This window comes from Opisthocomus hoazin, chromosome 10 (genome assembly GCF_030867145.1).
Source record: "Opisthocomus hoazin isolate bOpiHoa1 chromosome 10, bOpiHoa1.hap1, whole genome shotgun sequence".
In the NCBI taxonomy this organism is placed as follows: domain Eukaryota; kingdom Metazoa; phylum Chordata; class Aves; order Opisthocomiformes; family Opisthocomidae; genus Opisthocomus; species Opisthocomus hoazin.
The window spans coordinates 10,344,678-10,372,555 of NC_134423.1; the positions used below are offsets into that span (position 1 = coordinate 10,344,678).

The following is a 27,878-nucleotide window of genomic DNA, read 5'->3' on the forward strand; positions in this document are numbered from 1 at the left end:
CAAAGGTCCACCATTTTACCCATGTAAATGCTGCAACCCGCAATTCAGATCAAATGCTAACAGAATAGTTTAGATGTAGTATAAAGATGACATTTTGCAGACTAATTTTTAGACTTCATTTTACACAAATAAATACATGTGTATGTGTAACTTCCTTAACATGATGTAAGAACTATAGTATAAGTCTGCATTTTCTAAATACATATGCACAAAAATTCACCCAAAGCAGATTTAATTCTGCTGTTTCAATGAAAATACAGTTTATTCTAAAAAAAATAATCTTCTCTTTACAGACAGCAAAACTGAGGACAAAGACTTCCAAAAATGCGTAAGATCATACACAACTGTGTACAAGTGAATGGAGTACCAGTGCAAATCCTGATTTTACAATAAACGAGACTACTAATTCAGGCCATAACTAAGGGCTCGACCTGTCAAACAGATTTGTAAGTCCTGCTGTCACAAGCCACTCTTTCCCCTTTCCAAGGCAAGCTGGAGATCTCTCTACAATCCTTGTCAGAGTGTTAAACGGCAACCAGGACAGGTGGCTTGACTGCTAGAGTGGCACGTTACATAGATCCTAATCATTCAGTGAACAGGCTCTTCAGAGCCAAATACACATTACAACCGTTCCAAGTAAATTTACAGGATCAAAAATTATGTATTACATTATATTCCTGCATAATGTGTGACTCTGAAAATATTCAAAGCTTGTAGGATGTTTTTTTTAAGGAAGGGATCAATAATTATGCGGCGGTAAAGAGAAAATCTAATAATGCAACAACACTGGTTTACCAGGAAAGTTCAAACTGGTTGCCAAACAAACCTGACAGCTTACAACATTCTTTCAAATCCAAGACATCAGCTAGTCTGAGATCTCTTTTTTTGCTGACAATTTTAGGAAAAAAACCCAACACATTACAAACCATGACACTTTTACATGGATTCAATTATGAAATCACTACAAAATTCCTGGGAAACATCCAGTTAAAAGGGGATTCCTCGCCACATACCACAAAGCTTTTTTTGGCTAGCACTAGCCCCTGGCATAAATCTCTCTTCTGACTTTTGCATTGCCTGAACTCAAGTCAACTTCTTTATCTGAATGGAAAGAACCCTTTTTCGTTGGTATTCCCTTGAGATGCAGTAGGGTCCGAGTTCTACACAGGTGGCCTAACACCTCAGTTACAAAATCCATGTGTGCAACTTGAATGCCTTGATATCGAACCACTTATAACTCAGCTTCAGTGAAAACCAGTTTCAAGGTTTACAATTAACTAGACGGGACTGCAGGTTTCGTTCACTGTTTCAGAACTCAAAAATCTAAAATAAATCAACAGATGGGAACGTTATACTTAGATTACAGAATATCAGACCTTTTTGAAATTTGATCTGAGTGCATCAACTTTCAAACAGAATATGACAAACCCCTTCTTTAGAGATTCAAATGTAGAAGCATGTACAGAATCACAGCAGGACCGCAAGTCATCACGAACGCAAATACAATCCTGAGTAGCACTAACAAGCATTTCCAGAACGGTTAGGGAAGGTTAGGTAAGGGAAGCATTTTTACATAATTTTATAAAATGCTAACCAATTGGATTACCCAGCTGGATTTCTGTGAAGGCAGGGGGGTCCAAGAGTGCTGGTCACTCTTTAAACGTCACTTCCTCCATGCTCAGGAGCGGTGCATCCCCCTGAGAAAGAAATCTAGCAAAGGAGGCAGGAGACCTGCATGGTTAAACAAGGAGCTTCTAGCGGAGATCAGGCAGAAGAGAAAGGTCCATGGAATGTGGAAAGAGGGGCAGGCCACTTGGGAAGAGTACAGGAATGTGGTCAGAGCGTGCAGGGATGTGACGAGGAAGGCCAAAGCCCACCTGGAACTGAAGCTGGCAAGGGATGTCAAAAACAACAAGAAGGGCTTCTTTGACTACATCAGCAGCAAAAGGAAGGCTAGGGACAACGTGGGGCCGCTGCTGAATGAGGAGGGTGTCCTGGTGACGGAGGATGCGGAGAAGGCAGAGCTACTGAATGCCTTCTTTGCTTCAGTCTTCAGTGCCAAGGCAGGCCCTCAGGAATCCCAGGCCCCGGAGGTAAGAGAAGAAGCCTACAGAGAGGACGACTTTCCCTTGGTCAAGGAGGACTGTGTGAGGGATTGCTTCAGCGATCTGGACATCCACAAATCCATGGGCCCTGATGGAATGCACCCACGAGTGCTGAGGGAGCTGGTGGATGTCATTGCTGAGCCACTCTCCATCATCTTTGAGAGGTCCTGGAGGACAGGAGAGGTGCCCGAGGACTGGAGAAAGGCCAATGTCACTCCAATCTTCAAAAAGGGCAAGAAGGAGAACCCAGGGAAATACAGGCTCGTCAGCCTCACCTCCATCCCGGGAAAGGTGATGGAGCAGCTTATCCTGGAGGCCCATCATCAAGCAAGTGGAGGAAAAGAAGGTTATCAGGAGTAGTCAGCATGGATTCACCAAGGGGAAATCATGCCTGACCAATCTGATAGCTTTCTATGATGCCATGACTGGCTGGGTAGACGAGGGGAGAGCCGTGGATGTTGTCTACCTAGACTTCAGCAAGGCTTTCGACACTGTCTCCCATAATATCCTCCTAGGGAAGCTCAGGAAGTACGGGCTAGATGAGTGGTCAGTGGGGTGGACTGAGAACTGGCTGAATGGCAGAACTCGGAGGGTTGTCATCAGCGGCGCTGAGTCTAGTTGGAGGCCGGTAACTAGTGGTGTCCCCCAGGGGTCAGTACTGGGCCCAGTCTTGTTCAACTTCTTCATCAACGACCTGGATGAAGAGTTAGAATGTACCCTCAGCAAGTTTGCTGATGACACCAAACTGGGAGGTGTGGTAGACACACCAGAAGGCTGTGCTGCCATTCAGCGAGACCTGGATAGGCTGGAAAGTTGGGCAGAGAGGAACCTGATGAAGTTCAACAAAGGCAAATGCAGGGTCCTGCACCTGGGGAGGAACAACCCAATGCATCAGTACAGGCTTGGGGCGGACCTGCTGGAAAGCAGCTCTGCAGAGAGGGACCTGGGTGTCCTGGTGGATGACAGGTTAACCATGAGCCAGCAGTGTGCCCTGGCTGCCAAGAAGGCCAATGGGATCCTGGGGTGCATCAAGAAGAGTGTGGCCAGCAGGTCAAGGGAGGTTCCCCTTCCCCTCTACACTGCCCTGGTGAGGGCTCATCTGGAGTACTGTGTCCAGTTCTGGGCTCCCCACTTCAAGAAAGATGAAGAGCTATTGGAGAGAGTCCAGCGGAGGGCTACGAGGATGGTGAGGAGACTGGAACATCTTCCCTACGAGGAGAGGCTGAGGGAGCTGGGCTTGTTCAGCCTGAAGAAGAGAAGGCTGAGAGGGGACCTAGTATATACTTACAAATATCTGAAGGGTGGGTGTCAGGAGGATGGGGCCAAGCTCTTTTCAGTGGTGCCCAGTGACAGGATAAGGGGCAATGGGTACAAACTGAAGCACAGGAAGTTCCGTCTGAACATGAGGAAGAACTTCTTCCCTCTGAGGGTGACGGAGCACTGGAACAGGCTGCCCAGGGAGGTTGTGGAGTCTCCTTCTCTGGAGATATTCAAGCCCCGCCTGGACAAGGTCCTCTATAGCCTACTGTAGGTGACCCTGCTTCGGCAGGAGGGTTGGACTAGATGACCCACAGAGGTCCCTTCCAACCCCTACCATACTGTGATTCTGTGACCTATATCCTGAACTCACTGAAGACTGACACTGGATCATGCAGAGAAAAAGACTATTCCTCTGGTCTACCCTAACAGAGAATCTAGCCTGAAGGTAAGACTACGAGTGTGGGTCTTCAGCACAGCAAAGCACAATCAACAAACAGACAATAAAAATGACAGAAAATGAAATCTGGTCTATAAGCACCACAGAGAAAAAAGGGGGTGGGAGCAGTTAAATAAGCAAAAGGAGAATGTGAGCATGAGAACAAATGAGTATGAAACAATTACAAGATAGCTGAAATGGAAAAACTCAGAAGTTTGTATCCAGATAAATTCTGCAATGAGTTTCTAATGGAAACAGTAAACCCTCTTGACATGGAGTACAATAAATTCTGATATATAACACAGAGAATTTTTCTAGTCTCATGTTGTCACTCTACTAGGAAAACATTTATTTCTGTCTAACAAAAAGATCTTCCCTGATGTGATTTCTCTCACAAAAAGAAATCCTAAGTAATCTGCAGCAAGGACACAAAGCGGAATTTGTTCCAATTTTGCAATATTTAGAGTTATAAAGTAAATTAATTGTTTTCTAAATTTCTCTATGAAGTGCCTAATAATGTCTTCGTGACTGCGCTCTCACACACAGATGAGGACGTATGGGGGAAGACTGTTCTGTATCAATGCAGCAATGCATGGCATTTCTTCTTTGTCATGACGCGCATCTCACCATAATTCACTTCTTCCAGGTACTACCGAACTGTATTTTAATGTCAGTAACCACAGTTTTAGTTTACCTGGTTATTATTTTAAAAGTAGATATGAACAGCATTCATTTAACAGACCAGGTAATTCAAGACTTTGATCTGCAGAACTCGAAAGTTGCAGAACTGATAAGCCTATCTCAGCGTTGCAATGACTGATACCTGCATTGAATTATACAAGGGGTGACCCTGCTCCCACGTTCTGGTATTTCACGCGGATGAAGGAGGTTAACTTAACGGGGTACCTTTTCTGACAAAAATGTACACGGCTGAACAGTCCACATCTCTTGTATAACAAGAAATTCTACAGACCAAAATCCAAGGAAATACAACTGACAGCACTCTCCCAAGAATAAAGCAACGACTACAACTCCTATACTGTACCTACTGCTTAGAGGTCAGAAATGGAAGATGTTACTATTATTCAAAAAACTGATTCTAACCAAAACCATTAACGTACGCCACTGGTACCCAAAGGGAAGCTGCTGCAGAGACCAGTATTTGCACAGTCTGGAAGCACTGGCCTACGCTGAGATGCAAGCAAAGCTTGTACCAGCGTAGCTCCTTAGCTCCAACACAGCACCATGCTGACACGGTCATACTGTTCACAGGATCCAAGCTAGCTCACATATCTTGCGGCAGCATGCGACATAAAACCTTTCAGTCCATTTCTTCTCATTTTTTCCTTTCATCTTGCAATTTCTGGCTGTTCCACCATCATTTAAGACTTACAAAAAAGGAATGCAGTATGGTTTTGGAATAAATATCTTATGAGATATCCAGAGACTTACAAATGAAGTGAGGGCTTCATTGCCAGATCCTATTCATAGCCCTGGATCAGAACCCTGGCACAAGTGGGAGAAATCTATAGAAGAATGCAAGTGCAATGTGCATTGAGCATTTCATATTTATATGTGTCCCACAGATTTCAAAGACTGTCTGCTTTAATGTCTTACTATTTTTATTGTTCACTTGAAATCTAGCAGCATTTTAGCACTTCAGTGCTTTGTAACCAGACTTAGGATACGTTTTTACTGACTTCAGTTTCTGTATTCCAATAAAATGTTACTCTTGTTTTGCTTCCTTGCTTTTGAACCCAACAGCAAAAACATAAACCACAAGAACTACATGCATGTGAAATAACACTGAAATCATTAAAACGTTTCTTAGTTATCTGTACAATGCTCAAGTACTGCAAAAGTAAAAGCACTGATAGTGTGACAAAAAACCAACACTAAGCCTGAAAAACTTCTCATGTACAAGAACGTAGACTCTTCACAACTAGTTCAGTCCAGAGCTCTTCTAAGTCTGAGAAAATTTTTTAAAATTAATAAATGAAAATAACACTCTGTTCACAGAGAGACATGCGAGTTATTCATTTTAATGCTGCTAGCACTTACAAGCCCAGTTTATTCAAGAGGATTCTTGATGTCAACTGTAAACTTCGTCAAGTTAACTTATAGCTTATCATGCAAGGAGGCTTTTCAAAGTAAAAGAGTGTTTTCAAACTGCTCTTTTTAAAAGAAGTGTTGTTTAAAGCAACCCACAAACGCTTTACCTCCTATTGTACAAAACAGATTTGTTTGACTTCTGTTTTATAATCATTAACCATGGGTTACACAGGTTCTGAAGGATCACTTTCTGTTCTTTGATCCTGCAAGTTCTAATGTATGACAATTTCACCAAAAAGTAATACAATATTCTGAAGGAGAGGTTTGTGCTCCTTGGTAGTCTGAGCCCTATCTGATGTAATTTAAAAGTAAATCTCGGGGGGTGGAGGGAGTCTCTGCCATCTAGCGAAACGATGTGCTTACTACAGCTGTAATGCTCGTCGTGCAACGGATAACGCGTAAGGCAACTTTGTCCTCTCTCAGTCTTGACATTGCACACTCCAAAAAAAAACAAACCAGAAGTATACGACAGCTCTTCCGCCAATGTATCATGGCAATACATGGGGATCTAGCTGCATTAAGTGCCCTGAATAAAGACTTCCTCATTTGCTGTATGCTATGCTTACACCAGCTATTCTTCATCCAGAAATTTCAAAACCTGCTCACGTACCTCAAAGGCACAAATACTGCTCCTTTTCTGGAAAACGGATAGATTTTTTTTCTCTTCCCCTTGTATGCATCTCTGAAAATAGAGACTGAAGCTTGACTACAAGCTCTTAGTAGTGACCTACTCTCCTACTACAACTTTCAAATGAAATGCATGGGTCCATCTTGAAAATACCATGCAGTTTGATGTGACAGGTAGCAGTCTTCAACCAGACAGACCGATGGCATCAAGCTGGTTTGATATGATCCTCAAAATGCTCTCTGAATACAAATATAAATTACCTCTGTCTCTGTGTGGAGTACAAGCATAGCGACTACATACCACTGAAGTTAACTGGAAACTTGGCAACAATGGTTAGAACAGTTTATAGGTAGTGTTTCTTTCCTCCAGTTCATTGCCTGAGGACCACAAACAGAAGGTTTGTAACTGCTTCAGAGCATGGGCAAGGACATTTCATTTCTTTTTAAGTGCAGGAAAAAAGAAAATACATTTGACTTGGAAAGACCATGTGAATATACTCACTGATGTTTTACTACGTCTAACCACTACAAGGTCAGCTGGCAATGTGGAAGGTACCAACTCTGCATCGTGGGCCAGCGGGTAGCCCCACCACCTTTCTCAGCAAGCTGATCATACGGCCAAACACTAGACTCAGCACGAAGGCAGAAACATGTGAAAAGAGGTGAAGAAAGGAAGTACTTTTCTTTCATCAGCAGCAACACAAACCTAAACCAGTCTAAATGCACAGCAACAGCTTTATAGAAGTATTACAACACCGGTGCCCTTAAAACACTTCAAATTCAAAGTTCAGAACTTTCTGGGATTCCCATTAAAAAAAAAAAGAAAAAAAAAGTGCAACCAAAAGATCTTTTTGAAATTGCAACAATTGTTCCTCCTTTAAAACAGCACTATTGTATTTTGTTATGTGTATTTTCCTATTTTGGGACTCCAGTTAGAGAAAATACTCCTTTCAGCAATCTGAAAATAACTTCTCAAATCACTAGCCAACATTTTATGTGCAGTAAACCTCCAAATCTTCCAAGCTAACAGCTTTCACTGGTTCAAAAAAGCTAGGATTTACGCAAGACGATGCCTTTAACATTACCTATTGTACAATTTCCAGATACGTAACAAAACTTTTAAATCACAATTATTAGGGAAAGTTTGATAATTTGCTTTATATTAAAATGTATCTGTCCAGCACTGGGTGGAGAAAAATCTATTCACATTAACATGAACCACAAAAGCCAAGCCCTTCTTTGCTTATTTCTGTTTTCCCCTCCTCCTCAGAAAAAAAAAAACACAAACAAGAAGTAAATAGTGAGAATTTGCACCGCAACTCATTTGTCATATCTTTTAGAACCACAATTCCTGTTGGGCAAACAGCCATTTTAGGGGACTAAAGGCCCACATACATTTACTGTTGCTGATTGGTAAGTCAACTGGTTTGCTGATTGATAAGTACTCTTCACTGGATAAACAACTGGCTGAATGGCCCAGCACAGACAGTGGTGGTGAATGGAGTTAAATCCAGCTGGCGGTTACGAGTGGTGTTCCCCAGGGCTCAGTTTTGGGTCCGGTCTTGTTTAACATCTTTATCAATGATCTGGATGAGGGGTTACCCCTCAGTAAGTTTGCAGATGACACCAAGCTGGGCGGGAGTGTCCATCTGCCGGAGCGTAGGAAGGCTCTGCAGAGGGATCTGGACAGGCTGGATCGATGGGCCGAGGCCAATCGTATGAGGTTCCTCGGCCAATCGTATGAGGTTCAACAAGGCCAAGTGCTGGGTCCTGCACTTGGGTCACAACCACCCCACGCAACGCTACAGGCCTGAGGAGGAGTGGCTGGAAAGTCGCCCAGTGGAAAAGGCCCTGGGGGTGTTGGTCGACAGCCGGCTGAACACGAGCCAGCAGTGTGCCCGGTGGCCAAGAAGGCCAACAGCCTCCTGGCTTGGATCAGGAATGGTGTGGCCAGCAGGGATAGGGCAGTGATCGTCCCACTGTACTCCGCACTGGTGAGGCCGCACCTCGAGTGCTGTGCTCAGCTTTGGGCCCCTCACTACAAGAAGGACATTGAGGGGCTGGAGCGTGTCCAGAGAAGGGCAACGAGGCTGGTGGATGGTCTGGAGAACAAGTCTTATGAGGAACGGCTGAGTGAGCTGGGGTTGTTTAGTCTGGAGAAGAGGAGGCGGAGGGGGGACCTTGTTGCTCTCTACAACTACCTGAAAGGAGGTTGTAGTGTGGCAGGTGTTGGGTCTGTTCTCCCAACTAACTAGTGATAGAATGAGAGGCAATGGCCTCAAGTTGCATCAGGGGAGGTTTAGACTGGATATTAGGAAAAATTTCTTTACTGAAGGAGTGGTCAAGCATTGGACCAGGCTGCCCAGGGAGGTGGTGGAGTCCCCATCCCTGGAGGTGTTCACCGTGTTGTGGTGGATGGTTGGACATGATGATCTTAGAGGTCTTTTCCAACCTACGATTCTATGATTCAACTAAAATGGACTTAAAACTCACAGCTGACAAGGACTACAAGACAATCTCATAAAATTTAACACCTATTTCAAAAGCTTACTCCAGGGAACAGTTAGGAAAAAATGAAAATATCAAACCCTAAAAAAAATCTCTATGTATCCCGGATGTAGAATTTTTTTCAAAATAGCACTAACAGCAACTTGAGCTGCAGTAGAATAAAACTGAAGGTAACTAAGGCTGCCATCAGGGCTTGTTTGCTAACTCAGAATTTCCAAGTTCTTTGTTATAAAGTTAGAAACCAACCTGGGAATACCTCTGCCTAAGAGTTGACCCTGGGAAGAAAAAAAAATAATTCAGGAACACATTTACACAAGTGGAAACACTAATGAAGTGTAGCCAATGAAACTCTGTTACATCAGGAGTAAAGAAGACACTTGAAAGAAAGTAGAACAAAGATATAAGCATGAGACTACCTTCAGCAAAACCCAGGGCAAGGTCAACTGCATACCTTATAAACTTTATCTGGACAAAAGAATTTGGATATTTCTCGTCCAGCTTAATGCCTGCCGAGGAAGTGGTTTTCATTAACAAGTGCTAGGAGGAAGATTAAGAAACCTACTGACACTACTGGCAGTTCCAAACAGCTGCCAAGCAGAAGTTGAAGGCATTTGTCCACCACCCTCTCAGAAATTAATGTTAAAGCTGGGGGCAAAATGATGCTTAATAGCTCTGTGAGTCACAGACAGTGCTACAGACTCCACAACTGAACTGAAGAAAAGGCTCAGATTCATCAAACGCTCTGCTGGAGCATTTGCAAGCTGTAGAACAAAGCTGCTAGCTACCCTCCACTTCAATTGGGACACTAACTGCTGCTCTTGTCTCTTACATCGTATGAACAGGAATGAGCAGAACAGAACTTAACCATGAAACCTGTAAAAACAAGAACAACATAATCAAGAGGGTTTTTTTCCTGAGCTAAGAGGAGAATTGAATATTTAAATAACAAAAGAAAATATGCTTGAGAGCTCTCTTTTAATGTTAAAGGAAACATGGAAACTACCTGCAGCACAGACAAAGGTTCTTTCCTATCACTCCACCACTTAAAATGCACCCAAAGACGAACCTACAACTTCCAAAGCTACATCTCACGGCATGGGGAATGATCACCCCCCCATCTTTCAGAATCTGTGTTTCCAAACACTAAAGTACAAAACAGCCACCTCTTCTGGTCTGGTCACGGTTTTCCCCGTTCTGTAAACAGACTAACACCAAATACACAAACTACCTCAGGCTATTATCACCCAAATTCTAAGCTCAGCAGGAAGTCTTCACATCTTGCAATAATTAGTAAGTATAAAAGAACACAATAGGCTGCATTTCAACCACAAATAAATCAACTTACAAGCAATTTTAAGCATTACATAGTTATAATAATTAAACGTTTGGCACGCATTTCCAAATGGCCAAGAACTCAGAGAGAATGAAAGTTTACAATAAATGTAATTACCCCTTTTTCCATATATTTCTGTTCATCTATGTACCTGCATGACGATTTTAAAGAGGTTTTGGTTTAGACACTGCCTGCTGCATCTCGCAAAAAATAAACACAAAACCAAGAGCCTGGAAGCATTTGTCAGCAAGACAGAGTAAATGCTAATAATAATTGTAACACGATCTTCCCTTTGGTGTTAAAAAGTAGAGAAAAAGAGGAAAGTCGTCATATTTCAGGAAGAGAATGCAGTCTTTAGTGGTCTAGCAAATATTTTTAAAAAATTTAAAATATTCAGTGTTCTTAAGGAGTTTGGGTTTCTCAAGTAGGAACTAATTCAGCCTGAAACCACCGACTTCTTACAGATCGCTTAAAACGTTCATTCTTGAGATGTAAGCTTGCCTAAAATAACTAATAAATCACATCTACTAAAATGTGAAAGGCCTGTTGCAAGTAATCAATAAGTATAACAGAATACTGAACAAAAAAGTTTTCAATTAAGTTTATATCACTAATGAAATAGGGCTAACAGTAAACGCTTTTACTGAGGAAAACTGCATAATCTAAGGAAGTAAGAACTGTTCCTATTCCTTCAGTAAGAATAAAAGAGATTGGAGATGCTATGACTAAATCTACAACTTATTTCCATGAAACAGAAACAAATAATGAAGTGATAAACTATAAATACTGCTCCTTTCTTCTCTTTATCACCACAGCAATATAAACACTCCGAAACAGAAAGAGGAACTTGACCTTGCAATAAATCTCACTTTGTTTATTATGTATCTACAATTCCAAGCCACTGACTGTACAGATGCACAAGCGATACCCTGACGTAAAACTGACCAGGAGATATAACAAAACAGGTATTCCACTATAAATGTTTCAGTATTTTTCATATATACATAAATATACATATATCAGTATTTATAGTATATGCTGTAAACACTTCAGTATTTCATGTATATGTGTCTGAAGCACAAATAACTTCTATATAACAATTACTTATTTTCAGAAGTGGAGTAACTCTTTCAAAACATCACAGTTAACATCAAAGTCAAATTACAGGGAAAATGAGGTAAAATGTATTTTTGTGTTTATATAAGGTGCCATTCAAAAGGTAAAATGGGACTGGAAAGGAACAGTAAGTTTTCCAGCCACTTCCCACCACCTCCTAAATTATCTGTGGAAAATGCAGATTTTTCTAGAAGGCAAACAAAGCTAACACTAAAGAGTTCCCATAAATCCACCTGGTTGGCTTAGATATGAAGACTGTCAAATCTCTAAGAACGATTTTTTTTCAGATTTTTACTACAGCTTCTGGAAACCAGGAAGCTTTTAAGTCTTGTCACTCTGAGAAGTGGGACAGCTTTGATCAACTTCAAATACAAGTGTAAGTATAACTCACCAGAGGGGAAAAAAACCATTACAAAACAGTAAGAGAAATTCTCAAATTCAGCACAGTCAAAAGACTTTGCAATTTGGAAAGTGCAGCAAATATTCCTATATTCCAAGGGGGAATAAATAACAATAATTAAAACAGGAGGTTAGAATGGGGTCGCAGGTCAAAGCTTGTAAGGTTATAAAGGTCCGTTTTCTGAGCTTAGCAGGAAAGCTTGGCCCTGGACAGAATGTATACACACCTTTCCAGAAGGAATCTGCATAGTCCTCCCTTTCCATATCAGCTTGGAAATTATGGGAAATATTTGAAATTGTCACCCAAGAACTGCCTCCACAAAGCTGACAAATTTATCCCAATATAAGTAAATAGGAAGCTCCCTTTTGGGGTTTAGAGTCAAAAAATAAAAAAAAAGATTACAGAGAAGGTGCTCTGTATAGATCTATGAGAAAGACTGCCATGAGAGACGGGACAGAAGCTACATAAAATGATTACAGCACACACTGGAGCTTCTTCTTGAGGGAGGAACAGGAAGCTAAGGTACAGCTCTAGGTAACTCCAAAGAGATAACTAAATTCCTGCAAGAAGCGATTTAGGTATGAGAGTCAAGGCAAGAAAAAGTAGAGGGTTTTGTGTTTTGCTTAAAAGAAGGTTGTAAAAATATCATTAATAAGTGCGAGACATGAATATTATCTTACTATTTCAAAAAGCAGAGAGTGTAAGAGCCCAGTTTCCCCACAAAACGTATTTTCTCAGTCCTTAGCGCACAGACAGAAATCACCTCTATGTGTAGAAGGGCAGTGTTGCTTTTAAGGTGGGTTTTTTTTTTTAAGCATTGCTATCTCTAACACAGTGGTTCTACCTCATTGCTAAATGTGGGCAACCAGTGGTATTGCACCAAGAATTGAAATAGTAATAAAAGCCCACAGATTACAAGGAAGAAGACACAACTGGTGCCCAGACTGCTAAAAGGAAAAATTGAACAACCAACTCAGAAATGTAGCTAAATCTTCGAGTGCAGTTATTTCCCACTGCTTATACCCGAATCTTACTGCTTAATTGTTATTTTACAACTTTGTGCTTTCCTCCCTGTGTACAAGGTCCAAACAAATAAGCACTGTGATACAGGGGTAAAAAGCAAAACTGATCTTACATGAAGTGTTGTCAGATGGCCACAGTAAACAAGGGGAATACGCTTTAATCTAATCTTTACGTATCACTTGTCACAGTCCACGGAGATTCTCAAGCTTTTAAAAATCATTCATCAACTAACACAACTATAAGTTCCAAAGTTTTCTATGGCTCATGTAAGTGTATTTCTCTGCTACTTTTCTCTTAAATAGTAATAATACTTCCCGCTAAGCACACCTGATTGCACTTTTGCAGTCTGCCACTCAAACAGAAAGCAGAGCACAAATCTTCCATTTACTTTTTTTTTTCTAATTTTTTAAAAGAAAATCCACATTTCTAAGAGATTTTGCAAACAGAAGTATCTCATCACGAGTCATACAGCTGAGGAAGTTTCGACTATCAGGTCATCATCACAAACTCCTACAATTATAAACTACACAAAACACAAAAGCCTCTTAACTTGAAGATTTGGAAAACACTGTCACGTTCTTCTGCTCAGAAAAAGCATGGCATGTCAGCCAGAGAAAAGAGAGGAGAATCATGCATTGTAGGAAGCAATATTATGATTCAACCGTAAGTCAGCACTATGTTTCTAGAGAGAAAAACCACAGACATTATCACTTGTAATTATAGAAATATCTGAGCAACTCCTAGAATACTAGAAGAATGAAATTTAACATTCTATCCAAACTCTGCTGTAGCTAATTTTATTTCTCCCTACAATGTCAACTGAATAAAATGTAGGATCATTCACTCCCTGTATAAATAACGGTTGGGTATAAAGCAATTAAAAACAGCTTCAACAGTCTACCCCAAAAGCCAGAAGGTATGTGGGAAGACCTAGAAAATTACTTTAATACTTACAAAGGGTTAAGTTGTAATACGCTGTAGCAAAACATAAGAATCTGTAGTAGAAAGGTAATGAAAAAACAGTTAATTATGATCCAGAAGCTTCTTAATTCTGGAAACAGGAAGACAGTACCACTTGATGAACCACAATCTGAGAACCAATGTGCATAAACCGAGACATAGTATCTTCAATCAGTACAAAGAAAATACATTTTCTTACATCAGTGATTCTTGCACACACACTGAAGATATTAACAAGGTCAGAATTTAACAAAGGTACATATTACCACATTTTTCTTTAACCTAGTCTGACTAGGCAGCAGAAATCAAGCACAGACAAAAACAATAACTGACAGAAGGTAAGTGCACAGACTCTTAGAACTGCTACAAAATCCGCCGAAGGCATTATTTTCTGCAAAGCTCTTGAAAAACTGCACCTATAATACTGCAAACATTACATGTTCTAATTTTTTCAGAGGAAAAATAAACCTCACAAGCACTCACTCACTCTTTCCTCTCTGCAATTAGAAATTTCAGCAACCTTTGTAAGATGCTGACTACGTTTAACTATTTTATGGGAACTTCATTACAAAAGCTTGTAACACAAGAAGCTGGAAGTCTGCACAGTCAAATTAAAGGCAGGAAACACCAAAATTGAAGAACATGTGAAGAGCTGGTTGTGAAACTCATACGCCTGAATTCTATTTACTGCCTCACAGTAATGCTATACCACCTTTCCCCAGTGGACAAGTAAAGATATTTTCTAAAAAAAAGTGCAAGAAAAGAAAAACTTTAACAAATAAGCAAAACAAGCAGATTTGCGTACTTCTGAAGGACAGGGTTCTTCAGTGTGTGTTCACTGATGACAATCTTTCTCAAGTTCACAGCAGTTTAATTTACTATTTTCAGCATGAGTGGTCCTAGAGCGAACTGTGCTAGAGGTACTTTAAGCATGATGTCACTTGGGTGGTTTCTGAAAAGGATTCGAAAATTTAACACTTAAAACAGATGGCAGCCAGGGCGCACTACAGCTCCCAGCACTGTCCAGAGTAGTTAAATCTTTGCTTGCAACAGTGAGAAATAATTTCTGCCCATAGGCCAGAAAAATCAAGCTCTTTATGGCTTACACAAAACTCAGGAAAGCTTTCACAATCAGAATAATCAGGTAATTCTACTCGCTCGTTAAGAATACAGTTCAATTCACTCACTGGAAGTGAGACTGACTATTCAAAATCTTGTTCTTTCTGGGATGTTATTTTAGATACGCTCTTAAGAAAGCAGAAGTTCTGTATACATAGCTGATCACAGGTCTGGAACAATTAGGTTATTTGAAATATGACCAAAAACTTAATGCAATATGTTTCTATTTACTGCCTCACTTTTATAATAATACTACAATTCCGCTATACAAGTGGAATCTCTTGAAAGTTGCAACATTTCAGTTTTGCAGCATAAGCACTTAGAACCCTTATAAACTATTTTGTTCATTCAAATAAATGTAACACTCTTACCAGTAAACCAAAGTCTTTCTTCTAAGTCTACTAAACTATTATCTCAATATTCTGTCTAATACCTAATAAATACAACTATGACACATAAAAATGTGGTTATTTTATTTCTCCTCTGCAGGATCAACTGAAACTAAAGACTCTCTCTTACCACAGAAGCACTGCATACCTCTAATCATTCATACCGCATTCCTTTGCCTTTTGCCTCTTTCCTTTTTTGCTCTATGATCATCTATATCGATATAATGACATACTTGTAGCATCAGTGTGTACATCTATATGTTCATCTGTAGGACTCCAGAACTGAATGCAGAATTCAAGATACAGATGTACCCTGAATTTCTGCAACAGAAGGACTGTTTTCTGGTTTTGCTGAGTTCCCATCCTAACATCCCACAAAATGACACATTACCCGAACTTTTTTACCATTCCAGCCTTTTACACTTCTTACAAAGGAGGCGTAAAGTCCCAGTAAGAATCACGCTTCACATGCTACCGTTAGCATGCAGCAACTTTTGCAACCCTTCTACAAGTTTTGCAACCTGAAAGTACACTTAAAAGTAAACTGTTCAACTTGATTTCTTTTTTTCATAAATAAAGGGCTGTCAATGTATGATTTAGCAACAGGTATCTGGGCTCCAAGCAACATTTACAGCCTTTTTCTTGAGAGGTTAATTTAGAAACCAGCAATATATAAAAGTAATTAAAATGCTGCCTTGTGAGAGGCCAACAAACCTACAAGCAATGCAAGACCCGCGCAAAAAAAAAAAAAAAGGGAGTGGTACTAGATAATAGGAGATGGACAGTAAAACAACACAGAAACAATAAGCCATCATCTCCTACAAATCTGGAACAGCAAGACAATGAGTGAAAGGAACTAAACCAGAAAATGCAAGCAAGAACAGCAGCTACAGCAGATTGTTCTTCACTGTTACAACAAAATACACGCTAACATTAACTGATTTATGTGAATATCTGTCTCTTTTGGTCACGACGTCCACCATCTCTCCCCCTTGTATCAGCCTTCTGCTCAGCATATGGAAACCAAATCTCCTCATTCAGATTAATTCTGCAGCCAACTATCAACTTTTCTATTAAATTCCATTAAATTCCACCTAGCTTCATAATATTTGTCAGGTAAGCCATGCTAAGGTTCTGCTGATAGTCTTCCAAATATAGTCCCCCTACACAGTTTCAGGTTCCTTCAGGATTATTATTATTATTATTCATTATCAGGTCTACTACTGAAACCAATATAATCCTACAATTTCAGCTGGTCATAATTGGTCACTCCCAAAATCTTTTGGGAGACAGACAAAAAGAGGACAAAGTTATTTTTAAGTTGATAAGAAAGTAAATATATTTGCTTTTTTGCCCTTATGTTTATAAAGATAATGATACGAAAACCTAATCATGGTTTGTGAATGTAAACCCTTGTACCCGGGGGTGCTGTACAAAACCTACCCAAGGAGAAGAGACATAAAAGTTTATTGTTACTATTCAGCAGAGAAACTTACAAAAATCAATTTCATCCATTACTGCTTGAGATGCATAAAAACATACTAAAACAAAAGCTGAGAACGCAGAAGACAGGCCACATACATAACAATCAAAAGTAGTTAGTAAAAAGAGAAGCCAAGAAGCAGACATCCCCATCCATCAAATACGTTCCAACAATTTGAGGGAACAAAAGTGCCTGATCTCGTACAGGGAAAGGGCTGAAAACCCTGGTGAGGTTTTACCACTACCACTCTCCCCTGAAGGTACAATCCCTTGTACTTCTGCTAACTGGTGCTACTACTAACCACGTAGTCGTAATACTTCCAACCACAAGACACAGGAACAGATACTTTCCTGTAAAAACTAGAAAAATTATTAAGATACATTTACTAGTAATCACAATTCTAAATTAAGAAAGTCATTGATGGATAGGAGGCTGCAAAATCTGCGAATGTATAGACATTCAAACTTCAACCAGACACATGATCTCATTCAAGCTGCAGGTTAGCTCTGATGTAAGCAGGAGGTGGACTGCGGCCTTTCTACATGTATACAAAGCAGGGGTGTAAGAAAGATGGAGAAAGCATTTTTCAACAGGGTCTGTCGTGACAGGGCATGGGGCAATGGTTTCAAACTGGAAAAGGACAGGTTTACATTGGATATTAAAAAAAAACTTTTCACTCTGGGGGTGGCGATGGACTGGCACGGGTTGTCAGAGAAGCTGTGGATGCCCCGTCACTGGAAACATTCAAGGTCAGGTTGGACCCAGCTTTGAGCACCCTGCTCTGGTGAGAGGTGTCTCTGCCCATGGCAGTGGGGCTGGACTAGGTGATCTGTAAAGTCCCTTCCAGCCCAAACCATTCTGTGATTCTGCTACGACTGTATGACCTCCAGGGGTGACTTACGACCTAATTATTTGACGGTCCTCTTAGCAAGTTCTTGAATAACTTCTGTCTCTGGAATACAGTGAATAAGGTGCAGGTAGCTCTACTTTAAAATACAATTGAGCCCATTCTTGCTTTAATATGCAATTTCTTATTTCTGCGTGTTTAAAAAAAGTATTCAAGAGCTAGACTGCAACTTCCATGCAAAATAAGCAAAGTATGCACCTTGTGTTAACATTCCAATTTCTTGCCTCAGAGTACTCCCAGTATAACTAACTGAAAAAGGAACTTTTGTATGAATTCATGCATTTGTAAGGAAATGTTTGAGGACGAAATTTCTGTATTAAACAGCGCTGATGGCAAAAAAAATTTATTATTAGTAAAGAGGACTCAAACTGTAGGCTCTTCTTTAAACAGTAAATTAATTCCAGCTTCCAGCAGAGAACATGATGGCTTGAGCCACCTGACCATACTCCCAACTAACTTGATGACATCACGTCAATCACAACAGGCAGTCACGGCCAGAGAATATACCCGGCCATTTCCCAGGCCACAATTACACTTGCTGTTGACTGGCAAATTCCACAGCCACTGGGTTCCACGCATTTTTTTTCCTTCATTTCCAGAAATTACAAGGGTTACTATGACCTTACTATGATGCACAGTACACAGCTGCAGCACACCGCCAGCTACTTCAGCAGCCCTAGGAAAGCAGACTGTTGTATTGAAAGGATTAACGAATCCACAACAACCTATGACCAGAACTCAAATGCCTGCTCCACTAAGTCTTCCTGAAATACTCGTGATTTTTTTTCTCCATTACCTATGGGGATAAAAGTGCTTAACTCTACTCCATGATAATTACAAGAATAATTATATTAAAAATGGAAAAAAAAGATTGGAATACTAAAAGTGAGTCAAACAACAGTATTTAAATGTATATACTTGTAATTTTGCTACCAAAACCCACTGACTAATTTCACGTGTAGCTTTTCCCTCTGCAAAATGGTCCCACTCCAATCATCACTGACACTTTAAAACATGCAGAGCACCCCTGCACTATTTTCTTCAAAAAATGAAGATTATGGCTATCTGAAACTGGTAAAGACAAAAAACAACAGAGATTTTTAGTCAGGCCACTTAAATCTTTTCATAATTAACTAATATCCATTTAATTCTGCTATGAAATAACAGAATAAAAAGCTTTCACTAGTAAACTATCTTTCAGTTCAAGGATTAAATGCATTAAAAAATGCTGTGTTGTATTCTTACTACGCCAAGTCATCCTTCAGCAAAAATAAGTCAAAGACTTTATATCCCTATTATTCTTAATTAACATATCCATATCTCCTTTACACAGCTTGCAGAAAAGATTTTCAACACCCTCACCCCCTCTTCAACTTACATGCTGCCAGCCACAAAAACATGGTTACCTTTAATGGCAAGACAACGAACAAAACATACACAATGCATTTAAAAAAAGAACATAAGAGCAGAGAGAAAAGCTTCAAATATATACAGGTTTGTTTATACACGGAGACAGGGAGCCCGAAGATGCTTCATTCTGAGAGACAACTACTGTGTACAAAGCCAGCTAACAAATTCCTTTAAGTGCAAGGATACAGGAGACTGGCAATGCCCTTCTTCTGTCCTGTAGCACATTAACATCGTACAGCTTCTAATCTTTCACACAAAACTAATACATTCCTTTTAGAATACTGGGAAGCAGTAGCAGGCTGACCAGGTATACAATCCACATTTGCAGATTAAACGTCTATTATATTTCTCCCCATAATTATGTGAGACTCAGTCCTGATGTCCAAGTTCTCCTCAGCCCCACATCCCAATGTAGCGGAGAAGAGGTGGTTTACATGGGCCCTCTAACGAGGAGCGTTAAATTCAGTACGTGTGAATTTATAGCTTTGAGGTTTTGCTATGAAGTAACAGCATAGAACACTTTGCTAAACTACAAGTATGCTCAAGCTCATGGCACTTACATCCACGTGTAAATATACACATATCTACATGTATGTAATAAGCACACATGTATGCAGAGCACGTGGTCCCAGCTGCAGCAAATTAAACAGTCCATGAAGCAACAATCAGCTTCAATACGTGACATGAAGAGCAGGTCTAAACTAACAGAAGATGAAGACATTTTACCAGGTGCATGTAAACCTCTCCTACGTACATTGTGAAAGGAAGAGAGCATAACAATAGGGTTATGCCCCTAAAAAACGTGAAAAGCAGCTTGTACACACTAACTTATAAAAGAAGTTAACTGTATGCAGCTAAAATAAAAAGAAAACCAACCACCTGCCAAGACATCACTTTAGAATACAAAATAAATAATCTTTAAGTGTAGCCCTGGACCAGGCTGCCCAGAGGGGCTGTGGAGTCTCCTTCTCTGGAGATACTCAAACCTGCCTGGACGCCGCCCTGTGCAGCCTGCTCCAGGTGACCCTGCTTCGGCAGGGGAGTTGGACTGGGTGATCTCCAGAGGGCCCTTCCAGCCCCCACCATTCTGTGATTCTGGAAGTAAAAGCATACATACAATTTTTCAGTACTACCAGTAAGCGCCACCAAATAAGCCACGGGGAGCCGATGCAATTGAGATGACAGGCCTCGAGATAGACAGAACACCTCCAGCCGCACACACAGCTGATAAAGGCCTGTGTAGCCAATTCCAGACAGGACTTCGTGACCCCAGCCGGACCCACCTCGGCTGCACGCAGCCAGCGAGGCGTTGACGGCTCCCGTGAGGAGCGCACGGCCATGCTGCAGCCGCATTCGTGAGACTAGAGGAGAAAAGCAGCGGCCCCGCGGATCCCGGCCGAAGCGCGACGCGGATCCCGCACAGCCTGCGCCTTTTCCAGGCGGTGTAAAGCGCCCCCGCCTCCCCCCCCAGAGGCGGCAGAGCTGCCGAGTGCCCGCCGCCTCCCCCCTCAGGGGCAGGGCACCGACCCCCCGTCCCCCCGTCAGCCCCGCCCGCCTCCCCCCGCAGCGCGGGGTGCGGCCGCCCCGCCCGAGGCTGCCGCTCTGCCCCTGCGGCCGCGCCCCGCCAGGCACTCGTGCCTCCGTTCCGGCGGGGAGCGGCGCTGAGGAGAGCCCCCCTGCCCCGCCTCGCTCGGGCCTCCCGGCCCTGTCCCCGCCGGTGGCCGGCCCCACCACCCCCCGCCACCGAGCGCTCACCGGGCGGCGGGGGGGGCGGGCGGACCTCGGCCCGGGTCTTCCGACGCGGCCGGGGCGAGCGGCGAGCGCCCGCGGGGAGCCGCGTCCTTCCCCACGGCGGCGGCTTGTCAAAGAGAAAACATGACGCGGGCGGGCGCGCGGGGAGGGCGGCGCCGAGATCTCGCGGGGCTACCGCGCGCGTCTCGCGAGGCGCCCGCCGCCCCCCCGCCTCCGCGCGCAGGGCCGCGAGGCGCCGCAGCGCTTCCGCGGCGGAGGAGGCGGGCGCGCGGCTGGGCACTCCGCGCTCTGCGGCGCCGTGGGCGGGAGAGACGGCGGGAAGGGCCCGAGCCCGGCCCACGGCCCCCCGCGCCCCGGCCCCGCACCGGCGGGCACCGGGGGCCGAGCGGGGCAGGGCAGCGGCGGGAGGGCGGCCGGCAGGCTCGGCGAGCCCGGGCAGAGGGCAGGGGCAGCGCTGCAGCGCGGGTGGCTTCTCCCCGGCCAAAATGGCAAGGGGAACGAGAGCGGCACCGAAGCGGCTGCTGGGCGGTCTCCTCACGGAATCCCAGCATGGCAGGGACTGGAAGGGACCTCTGTGGGTCACCCAGCCCAACCCCCCTGCCGAAGCAGGGTCACCCAGAGCAGGCTGCACAGCACCGCATCCAGGCGGGTCTGGAATATCTCCAGAGAAGGAGACTCCACAGCCTCCCTGGGCAGCCTGGGCCAGGGCTCCGTCACCCTCAGAGTGAAGAAGTTCTTCCTCATGTTCAGACGGAACTTCCTCTGCTTCAGTTTGTGCCCGTTGCCCCTTGTCCTGTCACTGCGCACCACTGAGAAGAGTCTGGCCCCGTCCTCCTGACACCCACCCTGCAGATATTTATAACCATTTATAAGGTCCCCTCGCAGCCTCCTCTTCTTCAGGCTGAACAAGCCCAGCTCCCTCAGCCTCTCCTCATAGGAGAGATGCTCCAGTCCCCTCATCATCCTCGTAGCCCTCCGCTGGACTCTCTCCAGTAGCTCCTCGAAGCATAAGGAGCAGCAGACAACTGGTTTTGCATAAAAGCAAGCTAAAGAACAGGTCAGAGGAATGAGATAGCTAATTCCGATGAGGATACCGACCCGACAGATGCGCAGGAAAGGCAGAGAAATGGGGGCTGCGTGCAGGGACAGAAATATGCAGGCAGGGCAAGGCAGGTCACGCCGGCGGAGGAGCAGGAGTAGGCTGGAGGAAGCTTTGGCTTAACGAAACGAACAGGATAGCAACAACAGGCAGTAAAAGTGTCACTGGGGACTGAAATTCTGGGTGTAAAGCAGGAGCAGCACACTACTGAGACTGAACTCCAGGCCAGGCCAGTGGCAGCAACGCGGACACGCCAAGAGAGCAGCGAGGCCACGCTGCCCAGAAACAATGCGAAACGTCAGTTCTACCCACGCCGACTGGTTGTGGGCCACACAACGGCAGGGATGTCACAACTGAACAGTACACATTGTTAATGGCTTTCATTCAATAAATGGGAAACCTGGCGAGAGAAGCAGGGGGAAAAATCTCCTATGCGAGGAGCAATTGCAGACGTTTGGCTACACCAGCCTAAGGCAGGACAGGAAAGGAGGTTTACAAAGATGGGTGACGTGAAACAGGTGAGCAGGGAACAACTGTTTATCCTCTCTTCCGGCGGAAGAGCTGGAGGCTAACAAGCAGAACTAGCAGATGTCCAATTGAAAACACGCAGAAGAGGGATTATTTCTTCAGACGCAGGTAAGCAATCTGTAGAACACCTTGCTGCAGGACACCACATAGCAAGAGTTTACCTGGAATCAAAATGGGACTGGAGAAAAACAAGAAAGAAGAAAAAAAAATCCACCCCAGATTACCACAGACCCCTCCTCTGTTTGATGAACACCCTGCCCCGCAGACCGCTGGGGGCCAGGGAGTACACAGGGACACGTCACCGTCTGCCTGCTCTTGCCTCCTCTCCCCAGGCATCTGCTGGCGGCTCTGTGCAGACGCACAGTGCCGACGGACCAGTGCTCCCATCCATACGTCCTTGCCCTACAGCCCATCCCGGCTGCATTTTGCCGCAGTGTAAGTCCCCCTCAGCCCAACGCGCAATCCATCACAGTTCCTTCTGAGGTATGAAGCGGTTAGGGGGTTCAACAAGGGCAGAGCTCAGCTCCCCGGAGGGGCTGTTGTGCTTCACAAGTTACAACCAAAAGTAGATCAAATGACACTGGCAGCTTTGGAGGCAGATCCCAGTACACATGGCTCTTTATTCTGTCCCCGTAAAAGGCTACTCACAGATTCATAATTCTTTGCAGCAAAATAAAACCCAAACACCGTGCTTTGAAAATAGTCTTTGGCCCACCCAAGCTAAAGCACACAGACCAAACCATCGAAAATGGGGTAAATACTAAAAACTTCTTAAAGCATTCTTTAAGTATTTAAAAGACGGCAGCTAAAGGATGCTGTATAAGAAATAAACTTTAGAAATTCAACAGACACGTCAATTTCAGAAACATCCAGCAGATCTGCCATTCCGCAGAACAGACAGACAAGACTAGACGGTAGTCTTCAGCACGCTCAGAACCCCCACACCCACAAACTTATGTTAACCACAGCACTGAGACAAACCTTATCATTAACAGCAGGTTTTCATGGCTTGCAGGCTCCACCAGCAACCAAGTGTTGTACAATTGTCAAGGAAGTTCTTAGGTTTGCAAATGTTTAATGTTTTTACGTTACGTACACTTAGATACTGAGTCCATAAAGCTGCAAGGTTTTCTTGTTTTGTTTGTCACAGCCCATCAATCACCTTGCAATGCTGAGAGCCCAGGACTCATGCAATCTGCCTATATGCAGATGTATCCCTCCACAGAGGCTCACTGATTTCAGAATCGGAGTTACACTGGAGATGTTACGCAGCCACTCTCTAGACTGGGACCCGAGGTGCCAAGAACATCAGAAGAACCAAGGAAGCAAATTAACAGTAGTGTTCTAAATTAAAAATCTTCCTATCATTTTCAAATATGTATCTTTTTAAACATACGTGATGACTATAATATAGACTGTTGTAATCAAAGTACCTAATTCTCTAAGATGCCTTGAAAATCTTTGCCGATCGCTACTGTCACAAAGCAGCATGCTGCCAACTAAAGGTGGGGGTAAGAGGGACAACAAAAGAAAGGAAAATCCAGCTTGGTGTACCCAACCTTTATAAAATTTTCAGCATGGAGAACTGCCAACATCCCCCAGAGAACCACTGCAATTTATCTTTTTCAGTTCTCACCTGAAGCTTGTTTATTAGATAGCAACTGTTACTATTTGATACTAACCTCAATCTGGTAAGTCTCCAACAGCATCTGGAACTCCAGTGACTTCCCCAGTTTCGCTGGGAGTCCAGGAGGGCTCTTTCAGAGCCAGAGCCCCCACTCACCAGGGGCTACGCTGCCTGAGCTGTCTGCACTCCCCGACCCAAAGAAAACCCAGGACAGCAAGGGACACGGAGGCCTATTCCATCTCCTTGTACTAAGCAGGCAAGTATTGTCAAAGTTCCCAAGAACCCAAACAATGCCAACAGCATCCTAGTCTACAGCAGCACCAGTAGGTCTAAAAATAAGGGTGTAAATAAGGCGAACCAGATCTACATTTGCTCTGACATCGCCTACGGCTGCCACTGGAAATCAGCCACTTCATTTGAGAGTCAAACTATCATTAAATGAAAACATAGCACTTCCATCCTCTGGAAATTGCAGAGGCTCCTGAAACTCTTTCAGGCACCCTGAGGACACATCAGAGGAAAGATTAGCCCTCCAGCCATCTGCAGCTACATACTAGCAGGGCGAAAACAACACAAAAAAAGTTGAGAATTTTATGAGAGAACTCCAGACATAGGCCAGGAAAACCTGAATCACAGGTCCTTGGTGGGTAACACCATTCATCCTCTCCCCCTCCTTAACAGCAAGCCTAAGCAGAAGTCTTCAAAACCTACACATTTCTAGAGTTCGGCAGGTAATGCCCTGGCTGCAGGACATCCCTGCTCAGTTTCTACTTCCAAGACCACCTCCATCTTAGGCTCAAAGCACAGAGGGAGGCCAGCAGAAAGCCCATAGGACCATGCAGGTTCCAAAGGAAAGCAGGCCGTAGACACCACCTCCATCAGCTCTGTGCTCCCACCGCTTCTTTAAAACAGAAATAATCCCTCCCGATGATCGCAGATCTCTCAAGTCCTACATCCCTGGCTTTCCTCCTTCCCAGATTCACTTGCACGAAGGCAGATTTCTTCTATCATTCAGCTCTACAAGACTTGTTTTACATCAGTGATTTCCTATTATTTTATATGAGTTGCTGCATTATTTATTAGTTTTAAATGTATTGTTCTGTAATCTCACCAAATGTACTTTTAATCTTCGGCAATGATGAGAAAGGTATGGTAACGCAAGAATAACATGCACTTTAAAATCAAGTCTTTCTTTTTCTAAAACTCTTAGTAATTATCCTTTATTTTTAGTAACCCCACTTAACTCTATCCTCTTCTGATCCAGACATTATACTAGGGCTATATCCAATTCCACTCTCACTATTTTTGCAAGATCTTCTTTTGTAATGCAGTGCCTAGGACAGGGCCCAACATCCAGCATTAGACTAAGCTATTTATCTGGGGCTTGTTCTTAACTACTTCTCCACAATACAAGATAATTTTGGATCACTGCAGAAAATCGGATTTATGTATGAAATATCTCAATTAACTGTGTTTTGCTTTTACTGATTTTTTTTTTCCCAGCAGACATTGCCAACATTGGCATGCCTTGCTGTTGTCATGGCAATGAAAGGAGTCTATATGGTTTTGGATGTGACTCAGAAATTATTTTATACAGAAATGGGACAACCACTAGAATAATGGACATTGGATGTTTCTGCGACACAAGTTAATAAATGGTCGATGGGAAAAAAAAGGAAGAGCCCAAACCAGCAACAAAAAGACACTGAACATAATCTCCTTGATTGATCACAAGACACCAAATTACTGCTTGTGACCCTATCTTGCAGTTAGGGCTGTGTGGGTAAAGCTTTTGTCACTCTTGAGTGTTATTAAACTCACAACTATCTGCCTGTGCAGTTACTTAACTAGACCAGGACCCCGCTGTGCCCAACTAAATGCTGCTCTTCATGTTTAGAAACACACGAGAAGAGTCTCATATTGTATACTCACCCCAATAAAGAAAAGTCTTGAAACAACTGTTTCTGTGAGGACTCATTTAATGGCAAGACACTCCTCTTGCCCAATGAGTTCACAATTTACATGAGGCAAAAGAGAAGTATTTTAGAGAGGCAAGTTTACTGCTTAGAAGATGAGGAAAGGAGCTTGTGTCAGTCACTGACGAGATGCGGAAGCAGCAGTCGCAAACACTAAGAAACATGACTTAAGCCAGCCTACACCAGTCCATGAAGTGTCCGGAAAAATTGATTGCTAGGCTAAAAATACCATTCACCTATGTCTTCTGTACGTTACTCATCACGCCACTAGCTCTTTTCCTGTGGATCCAAGGTGTATGAGGGGAGCTGTTATTAGAACATTTTGCCTGTGCAGGGATGCCAAATGTGGAGGTACTGAAATATATGCATCTGTGTCAGTCACTAATTTCATCTTCTGACTCATGTCCTTCTGCATGGCGCTTCCTGTTCACGCCAAGCTGAGCCATACTGTTATTTATTAGAAAGCAACCTAAAGCCACATCCAGATGCCAGCTGGCTCTTATCCCAGCACAAGTCATGGCTGCTACACAATCAGCACTTCCAGAGCTCAGGATTGCAGGTGGCTGTGTCACTTCCCTTCTGCTGCTGCCAGATCCCAACGTGTTCTGAAACGCAGAGTAGGAACCAGTCTGAAGCAACTTCAAATTCAAGATCTGATTCAATTCATCACCATCTCTCTCTTTCTTTAGCTAGCTGGTAACTTTCTCAAACTGTCACAAGCCAGTCTGGGTGAAACAGTGTTCTGCACCTCAGAAATGCCCTCGGCCAGACTGGAACAGGAAACACACCAGAGAAGAAATGGGAAAAACACATGGGGAACAGGAGGGGTTTGCACTGGAAGACAGTGAGAACATAAAGGGGAAAATAAAAGGATTATAGAGGAACAACTAAGTAACATCAAAATTCACACAAAAGACTAATTCCAAACTAATCTTTGCATGGGTACAAACCATTTTGAGCATATGTAGCAAGGTTATTAGAACTTCGAAACGATTAGCAATCCACATTAGCTCAGTATGATGGCACCCGGTGCACAGCCAAAGTGCAGCTTAAATATTGTGTCATAATAGTAATTATATGCATAAAGGTACTAGAAAGAGTTCAGCGACAAATGACCAATGGTCAAAGTAGAATTCCTAGGATTGCCACTCCCCAGTTGTTCTCTTACCGGTTGGTCGCAATACCTTTAGGGCCTCATGAGTGAGTTTTGGTCCTCTGCTTTCTGTTAAGAACCTCTGTTGCACAATCCCGCAGTTGTGGCCCTGCTTCCTACCCCTTTAGCAGTACACTTCGGAAAAGAACAGTACTTGTCACCATTGTTTCACCACCCCCCCCTCCCCACCAGAGTCTTTCCCACTCAGTGAGCAAGGCAAACCGAGACCGCTGGATGGAAATGCGAGCAAGAGACAACGCAGGGCTCTAACATCACCTTTGTGCTTACTACCGGAGTGCCCAGACGCAGACAGACTGAGACTAGCTGTCCCTTTGCATTTAAAACAGAGAGGTTATCCAGCTATCACGGCCCTGGAGCAAGAGCAGCAAACAGACTGGTTAGTCTTGGCAGGACACAGGGAAGTGTGCTGGAGGACTGCCAAGCATAGTAACGCAAGAGATGTGTGCCTGTACACATTAGCTTCACGCACAGTAAACTCACTGCTGTCCAAAAATGAGTAGCCACAGTATCTCACGAGTTAATATTTACGGAGAG

General features: G+C 43.3%; 1 protein-coding gene across 5 annotated transcripts in view; it reads right to left on the minus strand.

The window, feature by feature from the left end:
* Nucleotides 1-27,623, minus strand: part of HERC1 (HECT and RLD domain containing E3 ubiquitin protein ligase family member 1) — a 108,503-nt gene extending 80,880 nt beyond the window's left edge. For 4 of the 5 annotated variants that reach the window (XM_009943332.2, XM_075431288.1, XM_075431287.1 and 1 more), the window contains exon 1: nt 27,339-27,623. The gene's annotated coding sequence lies outside the window, so the exon portion shown is untranslated. Of the gene's footprint in view, nt 1-20,943; nt 21,066-27,338 lie in introns of those variants that run through there. The other variant, XM_075431285.1, reaches the window with a different exon arrangement.
* Between the last annotated feature and the right edge of the window lie 255 nt (nt 27,624-27,878).